This window comes from Desmodus rotundus, chromosome 3 (assembly GCF_022682495.2).
Source record: "Desmodus rotundus isolate HL8 chromosome 3, HLdesRot8A.1, whole genome shotgun sequence".
Lineage (NCBI taxonomy): Eukaryota > Metazoa > Chordata > Mammalia > Chiroptera > Phyllostomidae > Desmodus > Desmodus rotundus.
This window is the reverse complement of record NC_071389.1, coordinates 135,203,470-135,215,160: the sequence shown is the minus strand read 5'-3', so window position 1 is coordinate 135,215,160 and position 11,691 is coordinate 135,203,470. Positions and strand designations below refer to the sequence as shown.

Sequence of the window (11,691 nt, the reverse complement as noted above, 5' to 3'; positions counted from 1 at the left end):
GGTGGGGGGTGGGGGCGGGGATAGTGGGAAGAGGGTATTACAGGAACTACTATAAAGGACACATGGACAAAACCAAGGGGGAGGGTGGAGAGGGGGGAGGGAGGTGGGTTCACCTGGGGTGGGGTAGAGGGATGGGGAGAAAAGGCATACAACTGTAATTGCATAACAATAAAAAAAAAAAATGTTTTACCTCTCATAGAAATTATACAAGTATAAACTTAATTTTTCATTTACTTTAATTGAACATATTTCTTTATTTATTTTTCATGACATTTCTTGACAAGACTTTGAGCATGAGGGATAGAGCTGCTCGGCAAGGAAATGAGAGTCACTCATGCTATCTACAGCTCATATCCACCTAAAATGTAAAATCTACCACACTTTTGGAATTAATGTGCCTAATATTTTAATTATGATTTTCATAATGTGAAAGAGCTATTAAGTTTTTCAAAATAATTTTTTAAAGAAAGTTGTCAAAAATTGTTATTTCTTCACCCATCAGTTGTATGAGTGTCAAAATCCTTATTTCCCCATTTCTTAGTGTGGGAAAACATTGATGGAGTCCGAGTGCTGTTTCTATTTCACTGAGTCTGGGTTTGTGGGTAACTTTAGGAGTCTGTGGAGAAGCATTTAGTTTTTTAAATGCCATGGCAAAAAGATGATCTTTACTTGTTTATTATTTAGAGTATGATGTTGCAATAGGTTTCCCAAAGTGATTTTCTTTCTACTATTTCCTACTGTGTTTTAAAAAAATTATGATTTCTAAATTTCTAATTTAATGGATTCTCCTGTATCAGACATACTCAGTGTTTACCAGAAATCAGCCTTCTCAAAATATATCATAGTCATCATAAAAGGTCATTGTTATTCTGTATTTTCAGGTGCAGTATATGTTTTATTTTAGAACCTGATTTTCTCATCATGTGGTTTTAGTCAGTGCCTATTGATAATATTTCTTTTATTGAGAATGAGTTCCAAAGGCAGAATCACCTGGTTTGAAATAAACCTCATGGCCTGGTCTCGTCTTTCCTCTTTTTTTTTTTTTTTTTTTTAACATTTTATTTATTTATTTTTAAAGAGGAGAAGGGAGGGAGAAAGAGAGGGAGGGAAACATCAATGTGTGGTTGTCTCTTGCACACCCCCTACCAGGGGCCTGGCCTGCAACCCAGGCATGTGCCCTGACTGGGAATCAAACCAGCAGCCATTTGGTTTACAGGCCTGTGCTCAATCCACTGAGCCGCACCAGCCAGGGCTCGTCTTTCCTTTTATCGCCAATCACTTAAACTGTAAGTTTCTAGTGAAACATTTTATTTTTTAAAAAAGAAAGCAGACTACACTTACTCTCAAATTTTACTCCTCCCCAATTACATTCATTCTTGAAATTATTTATCAAAATATACAAATAGATTTTAAATTTCTAATTTCTAATAACATATAGAGAGTATATTCCATCATTTCATCAAATTGATCTTTAAGGCCATTACATTTACATAGATAATATGTACATACAATATATAATAAATATAATAATATTTTTGGAGTTCCTATATAGAAATAAGAATTCTTTTTCTCTTTGGTTTTTATTTGGGTGCATAGATTTGGCTCTTTGTTTCTCTGCAATTTGGGAAACTCAGACTTTGGGGTATGGGAGTAACCTTACAAAGGCAAGGGACAAAATGACATTAGTTATTCATTACACCCTGGTCCCAGGAGAGGCCAAGATCTCTGGCAAATTCTATAATTTATATATATAAAGTAGATATGGACATTTTTTGTGTGTATTTGCAAATGTATGAATGACAAATAGATACTGCTAGGGGAGAGTAGATACTATCAACTCCACAAGAATTACTCTCTTCCCAAGAATGAGTAACAAGTATCACTGAAGGACTCTGAAGGCAGCATGCTTCTGCAAAACCCAAGCAACCATTTAAAAAGCAGAAAACCCTAGGTCCTATTAGCTGTTGTTTCATTTAATAATAATAATAAATGAGCCCCTAAAATATGCAAAGCACATTATCATGTGTAGTATATTTTATTTTCATTTAATCTTTACAACACTGGGAGTAAAAATTATTATTGTTATTTCCAAGACTTTACATCATCCGCATTTAGGGTCAATGTTAAGAGTCTCCTGCATTGAAATGACATGACTAGCTATAAAAAATATATTCAAGAGTACATAATACTAAATAAAAGACCTACTGGTGATTTCTACCTAGTAAAACTTGAATATTTAAATAGAATTCAAATATTTTGGAATTAAAATTGTATGTTATTTTTATAGTTTTATTTCAATAATAACATAAGATCATAATTTTATAGTTGTGTTTCTGAATATAACAATCTTATGGATTACTTCAGATCTTCAAAAGAACCATTAAGTTAATTAATGGTTCTTTTGGATAATCACAGTTTATATTCCTGAACTCATTTTGGACCAACACTAATCTTAACATTAACTATTTAAGTATAATGTTGTCAAAAATTGCATTACATAATTTTTAATCCAAAATATTTAAGGCAAATTGTTGTTGTTAGAGATTAGAACAATTGAGATGATTTTACCTACTAAAATTATTTTTATTCAACTATAGTATGCATAGGAAATCAACATTAATTTTCCCTCTCCAAATGCCTAAATTTATTTTCTAAACTTATATTTCCTATTAGCTAAAAAAATCATAGTCCCTTTTGAATAAGCAATATGTATATGAAGTTAGAAGTTAAAATTGTATTTGTAATCAACCTTTGAAATTAGCTACATTTGATAAGAAAGGCAGATTCATGGTTCTGAAACAGTTAAACTATCTTTTCATATATTACTTTCCTCATGAACATGGTAATTATTATGCTATAATTGCTAGTTAACTAAACATTAATTTACATGTGATTATGTTGTAATTTTAGCTAAAGATGTTTACACCAAATATGGAAGGGTATTACTGTGCAATTAGATATTTTTTCTACCTTTATATTACATATTTGCATAGTTAGTAAATTGCATGAAAATTACCACATAAATATGAACATTTACAAAATTATTATAAACTATGTAGTTGATATAAAAGATATTAATAAAACAAAGTGACTTAAAAAGTTTCACAAAATAAAACACACTAAAGAAATTCTGTTTGAGGAACAGTTTGTGTTCTTAAGAATCTCTCATTAGATTACAGTTTTGCAAATGGAGTAGACTCCTGTCAACTGTCAGGTGAATATCCTAACAATCTTGAGACTCCAAATATGCAAAACACACCATAACTTTGAATTCACCAGTGAGATACAGTGAAATAAATCTGAAAAATGAAAACAACTTGTGTAGACTCTTTAATAATTTTACCAATACAGGACCAAAGTTTTTTGTAAACTATACGAATATATTCAGAATGAGCTGTTACTGTAACCATATTGTATCTCTTTTTAAAATTTAACTGTTCATATGAATTATTCATACCAAGATGAACCATTGCCAAATTGTACATTCCTATTTTCTCTCTATTAAATATGTATTTTCTTTTTTTCTGAATATTTTACTTATTTTTAGAGAGAGGAAGGGAGGAAGAAAGAGAGGGAGGGAAACATCAATGTGTTGTTTCCTCTTGAGCATCTCCTATTGGGGACCTGGCCCACAACCCAGGCTTGTGCCCTGACTGGGAATCGAACCAGCTACTCTTTGGTTCACAGGCTAGTGCTCAGTCCTTGAGCTACACCAGCCAGGTCATAAATATGCATTTTCTAGCTAAGAATCATCTCTTTTTAGGTGTTAATTCAACAAAAATTATAGGGTGCTTAAATACGGTCCGGGTACTGTCCTAAGCTCTGTAGTATCTACACTTATCTGCCCTCTTCTAGTTCACATTCACTTACTCTCCCCTTGTATTACCATCGCTAGTAGTTTGTTTTGTAGTGTGTTTGTAATAAAATTCAAACATCTTATTGTGACTTACAATGTCTCAAGTGACCTGTCTGCCTCCTCCTCCAACCTCACATCTCATTACTTCCTCTGTACCTTCTGCAGTAGCCATGTTAGCTCCATTCTACTTCTACAAAACAAAAGACACATTTAACACTTCCTGGCCTCTGCTTCCTTTGGCTACAGTTTTTCTTCTCAATGTTTTTTTATGAGTGGTTTAATAATAATCCTCCAAACCTCAACTCAAATGTTACGTCCCATAGAGATGTGATGCGACTACAAAGGTCCCTTTCTCGTTATATTATCCACCCGTCACTCAACATTTAACACAGCTTGTGTACCTGTTTCTGTCCCTGCCATATAGGAGCATAAGATGGAGTAAAGAAAAACATGGTGAACACTTAGAAAATAATTGATTCAGGAACAAATACATGGAAACTAGCTAAAAAGAAAAAGATTCCATAATTTTTGTAAAGAAATGCTGTTTTCTATACCTTGGAGATTCACGAAACAAATTAGCATATTAAGGTTCCACATATTTTATTTTGTTTGACCCAGAGTTTCCAAAGAGTTTTTTGAACATCAAACCTTTATTGTTTGTTTTTCAAATAGCACCTACTATTAACATATCTTTTAACTATTGCTCTTTGGAACACTTGATGGAAAACATAAGCCTTCATTTTATCCTACTGAGATTTACATAATTCATAATATAATTTAAATAAGCATTCTATGATAAGAGAGGCTTAAAGTACTGAGAGGATCAGAATGGGTTTCCTGAGTGAACCAAGTTTAGTTCAAAAAGAAAAAGGCATTTGCCATTAGCTTTCTTGACTATGGTTGGCAGTAGATGGAACAGTGCATGGAGTAATATGTTTTCCTTTTGCTTTCTAAATTTGTATTAAGCCCATAGCAATTCTGCAGCAAATTTAATGATGTTGTGGGGAAAATGTCTAATATAAAATATTTTATTATAAAAGTACCAAAACATTAAGCCTATACTATATCTGCCTCTATGTTTGACAGCATGGAAAAAAGTACTATAGTTGTAGGGAGGAATGTAGAATGTTGTTAGAAATGAAAGTGAAAACCTGAACTGAATAGACATTATTCCCTAGTGCTTAACTCTGTGGGATGTTTTTATTGTGCTTTGTGTTTGACAAAACATAGTTTTTCATGCTCAAATTTTTGGGAAATTTAGCCTGTTCTGGCATAATGGATTAAGTTATGAGTTTCTTGCCATTTCTGAAATGATATGTTGAAATATATTTGTGAAATGATATGTTGTGGCATATTTACTATAATTCCTATGAAAGAGTTTCAAATTTTTAATAAAAAGGGAAGATGTATTTTAAAGGATTTAGATGTCTTTTTCAGGGTGCTAGTTTTATCTACTCTTACTTATAAGACTAATGAGTTTAATAAACTTCCACTTAAAAATATTGATTACTCCAAATGAATCTTAAGTGAAATAAAGAAATCCTGTCCTAGATTTTGGACATTATAGCATTTTCTATCAACTATTACTTTTCAAAAATTAAAGAAAAATAATATCTGTTTTATTGAATCTATTTAAGGCTGAAATTCAAGTTACTTGGATTATTATCAGTTTAAGAAAGTGTACTTACTAATATAATAGACTGTGCCCCTTGAGAACAAGTCACACAAACACTGTTTTCTTTCTAAAATGGGTAAATCTCAACAAGGACAGTTAGCTGATAGACTTTTTTTTTTTTTATTTTTAACAGATTACTTGGGTTGAACCATTAACCTGGTGGCCATTAAGTACTATTAGATGGAAATTAAGTATTATGCCTATTTACAGAGTCAGAATTGAAAAGCAGTCCAGAATTCAAAAATGGTCCTACAGAATGAGAATTTTTATTGATAAAATGTATTGAGGACTAGAGATGTAAGCTTTGAAATAATGTATAAAAAATTGCTCACTGAAATCAGACAAACATGTGTAAATGTCCAGGAGGGGATTTCAGATGGGATAGAGCAGGAAGCAACTGCAAACTCAGCTCTTTCCCCCCCAACATTGTATTTTTTATTGGAGCCTACATAATGTACCCACAAAGTAAGCACTTGGCAAATGTCTGCTGAATGACCGAATGATTCCCAGGGTGAAATAGTCAGCTCAAAGTCCAAATATGGGGGCTCTGGCTGGTAAATTACCTAGGCTTTGATCAAGCAGCTCTCCTGAAAGTGTTATGTTAGAATAATAATCCCACACATCAGATTTCTGTGGAATATATGAGTCCCATCTCTAGCCCCTCTCCCCACCACGATCACAGAAGTCAGATGCAGATGAGGAGTTTATTCATGAAATATCAGAGGCAGACAGCCCAAATGACAGAAAGAAAAGTGAAAATGTCCCTTCAAGTCAAGTAGGGGCCTGGCCTTGACTTCCCCAGAAGGACAAAAAACTGGGGTTAACAACAACATTCTCTGGCAGCCACCTTGCCAGGGCATGAGCATCTCAACCAGGACTGTCTGCCACCCCCAAAAGAAGGTGGGGAGGAGACAAAGACTGTTTATAGAATCAATGCAGAGGCAATGAAAACTGTGAGGAGAGAGAAAGTGAGAGGTGGGGAGGACCTTCACAAAAAGTCCCAGGCTTTTGGCTCTGAGCACATCAAATACATTGTCCAGTAGTTCTATGAGATGTTACTGTGAAGGTAAAATGCCTAATGTTTTCAAGAGTTCCTCTAGACTTTGCCCCATGTGCTGTATCACACTGTTAGATGTACATGGCAGAGCCCAGAGGCCACATTATTGAAGAAAGAAAACCCAGAATAAGCCCTGTTGTTCTTTACAGAGAGAAGAAGGAGTTGAAGGCTGCTGGGACATTTCCCATGGAGGCCTGTGTTCTGTAAAGCAACTTCCCAGCAGCAACCTGGCACACAGCTCTAGGTGAGGGTCTCACCTTTTGCCACCTGTGGTTCAGTGTATTCTATTCTCCGTTCAAGGGCTGTCAATTTCTCATTTAGTGTAGCGAGTCTTGAATGACAAGATATCTCAAACGAGTTGAGAAAGTCCGCAATTTTCTTGATGCTGTTGGTGATGAGCTCCGTGTATTCCCGACTGGCCCAGTCCTGGCGAATTTCCCTCTGCACCAGGTCCTCCTGTCCAGCCATGGCTTCTGCCTAAGGAAGAGAGAGCCTTTTTTTTTTTTTTTTAATACTGGAAATCAATATTGAAAGGGTAAAAGAAGAATCCTTTTTCAGAGACACAAGAAAGAGAGGTTTTAGAGCAGAATAATAAAATTTTCAATAAAGGTGGTCAATAGTGTTAAGAGAGGTATTGAGGCCAGAATTTTGTATAACTGGTCTGTATTAGCAAGTTAAGAAGCACTTTATATGTCAACTAAGACAATCACATCATGTTCAGATGAAAAACTGAGGCCCAGGGAATAATTTGTGACAATCAGCATTAACCATTCAATGAACATTTACTGAGCACCTACTATATTCCAAGAACTTAGCTGCTTTTCATATAAAGATGCTTGTCCTACCCTTAAGGAACAAGGTGTTTAGAAAGGGCAATAAGTGGGTAATTATAATACAATGTGATAGATGTTGTAAGAGAGTTCTATGTTCAAAGATCATAGCTATGTTGTAGGTCAATGCTATTATGATGGAAGTTATTAAGGCACAACTAAACCATGTTTTTCAGAGAATATGATAATGGAAGAGTTTGAAGGCTGATCAAGAGATGCAAGCCACAGCATGAAGAAACATCATTACTGGCTGAGGGATAAAGTATGTGCAAAAGCTTGGGACATGAAGTAACTCAGTGTCTATAATATTTGGGATAAGCTGACAGCTGTCAGAAGGGAGGGGGGTTGGGGAAACTGAATGAAAAAAAAAAGGGAAGGGATTAGCCAAAGAACATATATGCATATATAACCCTGGACACAGACAATAGTGTGGTGATGGCCAGAGGGAAGGGGTTAAGGGTCGGGTGGATGTAGGCAAAGTGGGAGGAATGGGGGTATCTGTAATATTATCAATACTAAAAATAAAGGGGAAAAAAGAAAGAAAAAAACCTCTTATTTGCAATGTTTTCTTGGTTTTCTTTTCATGTTTCACCTCCATTAATGTCACCTAGGCATATACTAAAAAAGAAAATCAGACAAAAGTGTAGCTTTCCATGTAGTATTATCTCTGCCATCTTTGATTTTTTAGCCTATAGTTGAAGGACTTTAGTAGTACTTAATACATTTTTTAAATGATAATCTATGTCTCTGCTTGTTGGTATAGACGATGCATTTTTATCATATAGTGTACACTAAGTCACATTTACTCTTTGATTATATTTGGTTGTATTTTAAATATATTTAGTTGTAATTAACTAAAACCCAAATGGGTTGTCAATTCACTAAATTCAAAATCACAAATGCAACCCCCTATACCACAGTCAAGCAAGCAAAATCCCCAACAGCAGCTGGCAGGATGCCAAGTGCATTTGCATACTTTTTGTGGTTGGTGGAGCTGAGATAAAATGAGGAGACCCTGAGCCTCAGGGGAGCTTATTGCTTCCTCGTAAGAAAGTAAAATGGTTACAATTAAAAGGACTTTTAGTCTGAAATATCTCTTAAATACTCTAACCTATCAGTTTAACTTAGGACTAATTTAAAATTAGGCTGCCTTTTATTCTTATATTTTTTATTGAAGTTATTTACAGAACTTTTATGATATAAATATAATCCTTATTTTCTATATATTCTTTTGATATGTTATTTTTTGATAATTTTGTTTTCTAAAGTTGCTCTGTCTTCCCTCCTATGCATTACTTTGTTAAAGAAGAAGAATTAAATGCAAACCATAGTTCTAGTAGTTTTGATATGAGTAGACTGTGGTGAGAAAACACAGTCTAAGTATTCACTGAGCACAACATGAAATAACAGAACGATAAGACTGACTGTATGAACACAACATGTATTAGGGGAGGCACAAAAATCTACGTTCTGGAAAAAATCATATGGCACGATTTCCAACAGCGGGAGAAAAAAATTAACAAAAATTGATGTGAATGAAACATTTCCACTCTTGACATTATGAACATTTAAGTGCATTTTCAAACTAAGCAAGTTAAATTTAAGGTATATCATATGAGGCATACAGCTCATCCCCACCCCAATATATCTGATGATACAGTATTGTATTATCAAGTATACCAAGTTAATAACACCATTTTAAAATTATTAGCTAAAGCAGATAAATCACCTCATAATGTGCAATGTTGCCACTACTCTAGCTCAGTATATCATCAGAATATGCAATTAAAGTTCATAAAACCTTACCAGAAAATATGTAATGCAATGGTGATCAATGTATGTGCCATTTAAAATAGAGAATTAATCCCTCTGGTGGCTCAGTTGGTTGGAGCGTCATCCTGTGAACCAAAATTTGCAGGTTTGATTCCCGGTCAGGGCACATTCCTAGGTTGCGGGTTTGATCTCCAGTCTGGGTGAGTACAGGAGGCAACAAATTGATGTTTCTCTCTCATATTAAGAGGCTTTTAGAGCCTTTTCAGCCCCACTAATCAGCATTGACCTAATCTTCCAAACCAGTATCATTTCTGGGTCTTCAATCTTTTGCATCTTGACTTTAGTCATGACCTCTATTGGAAATTAAGTACATTTTTGTTATGTATTTCATATTATTTTTCCAAGTATAATGTCATTATGAAATTTATCTCATTCCCTTTAATCTAGCATATAACACAGCTCTCCATTAGAATCATGGGCAGAAAAAGTTTCTGACTCCAATAAATGTATTACAACCAAGATGGTAATGACTTTTTTAATGAGGGTTTTTTTTGCTTTCAAGTATTTTTTTTTTTCTGCTTGCCTTATCCTGCTTAGTCTGGCTCCTTTGAAACAAATTCAAACAAGAAGAATATTTCTATTCACTCATGAATTAATTTAGTAAATAGGCTGTTTTTCATATACAGTTGTATTTTTTTAAACAGGCCATTTGTGTCTATTTATATTATATTTTAAAGAATATTATAAACTTTGAAAGTAGTTTATCAAACAATTACAAACAAATAACACAACCAAGAAATAAAATGCTGTTCCTTATTCTCTGTAATCATAATCAGCTGTTGTTCCTGCATCTTTAACCTCACATAAGGGACCTCCCGCTTTGTTCTGTATTCCCTCCCTGTTCCTCTAGAGGCTTCTATTCTGCTGCTCACAATTTGAATTGTTATATCCTTTAAAACTCAGTCTTCGCTCTTTTGTTTTCTCTTTCTGCACCTTTCTGGCAATGTTATCTCTCACTGCAGTATCAACAAAATCCTTTCCAATTACAGCCCTTTCCTCAGCGTCTCCCCTTAGCTCTCACCACAACTGCCTGCTCTTAGACCTTCCTACCTACATGTTAATTTGCTACATCAGTGTGGCCCGCAAATTTACTAACCTCTATCCCCAGCTTGCTCCTCTTACTGACCAGCTTTCTGTACATGGCATCATCCTACACCCAGTCACCCCCCCACCCAGTTTTCAGTGTGTTCTGAGTAAACCTATTTCCTTAGTGGTTCCTAAAAAAGCCAGCAGGCAATTCATTGTGTGGGTTTCTGGGTTCCACCGCTCTTCACTCCCTTTCAGCCAGAGCCAACTGTGCTTTTATTTATTTGATACACAGGATTTCTGTATAAAATTTTATCAATACAATAAGCAGGTGAACATATAGACAAACAAGCCTGAAAGTCACTGGACTATTTGAAAAATCTTGAAGGCATTCTTAATCACTTCTTAATACAACCTCCCTCTCACGGACGATCAACACCTCAATACTTTTAAACTGGTATTTACATCTCCTGGGAGATGTGAACTGTTTCCTAATGCGAGACAATAAAGTTGTCATACATTAATGGATCCCCTCCATATTTTGGGTCTCTGTGCATGTTTATAACCTCTCACTAGCCTTTGCTTTTCCCAACTGTCTATCTCTAAACAAATGCTATTCTACTTTATCTATTTCTTTCAGAAAGTCTCCTTCCATAACGTATCCCTGTCACCCAACTCTTCACGAGACTTTCCTACTTATTCAAGGGGCAGCACAAGGAAGTCTGTCCTGAAACTCCAGGCAAGCGTCACATCTTTCTCCTCAAGCTTCTACGGCACTTTTTTTTTGCACATCTCTACTTCACATATTCCATTTCATGCTGAATTATAAATATTAAGGACATAACTTTGATTTGTACTGCTCTCCTGGGTCTATGGGATTTGTTTGTATCTTATTTGTAACACCTTTCATATCTACTAGAATGCCTAATATAAAACACTTTAAAATATGTTTAATAAATCCATGTATTTAAAAAAAAAATCTCTATTTTTCAGGCAAAAAATCCCAAAGAACATCAGTATAATATTTCCCTGCTTTGGTAAAGCCAGTTGGTCATGGAAAGAAGGACTCATATTTATTAATTCCCCATCTTAGTGGTAAGAAATATTCTGAGATATTCACTATGATATGCACCTGAATTATTCACTCAATATGTTTCCAGCAAATTTAGTGTGAACTGGCCCAGGGGATACTCGAAAGAAGTTCCAAAAGATCATTGGAGATTTCATTTCAACTGGGTTTATTTATGCAATAAATTTTTATCAGAAGCCAGCTATAGATATAGTCACTAAAAAGTCTTTTCCACAGAGTTTCTAGTAAGCTCATCAAAATCCGTATGTTGAAGAGGAGTGTTTTATCTCAACAATACGTGCTGAGTTGAGTCTGTGTTATTAAAAAGTACACTTCAGTCTCTTT

The 11,691-nt window shown here is 34.7% G+C and overlaps 1 pseudogene; it reads right to left on the bottom strand.

The window, feature by feature from the left end:
• Positions 1-6,828: 6,828 nt before the first annotated feature.
• Positions 6,829-7,056, bottom strand: LOC112318952 (protein BRICK1 pseudogene; annotated as a pseudogene).
• Positions 7,057-11,691: the final 4,635 nt, after the last annotated feature.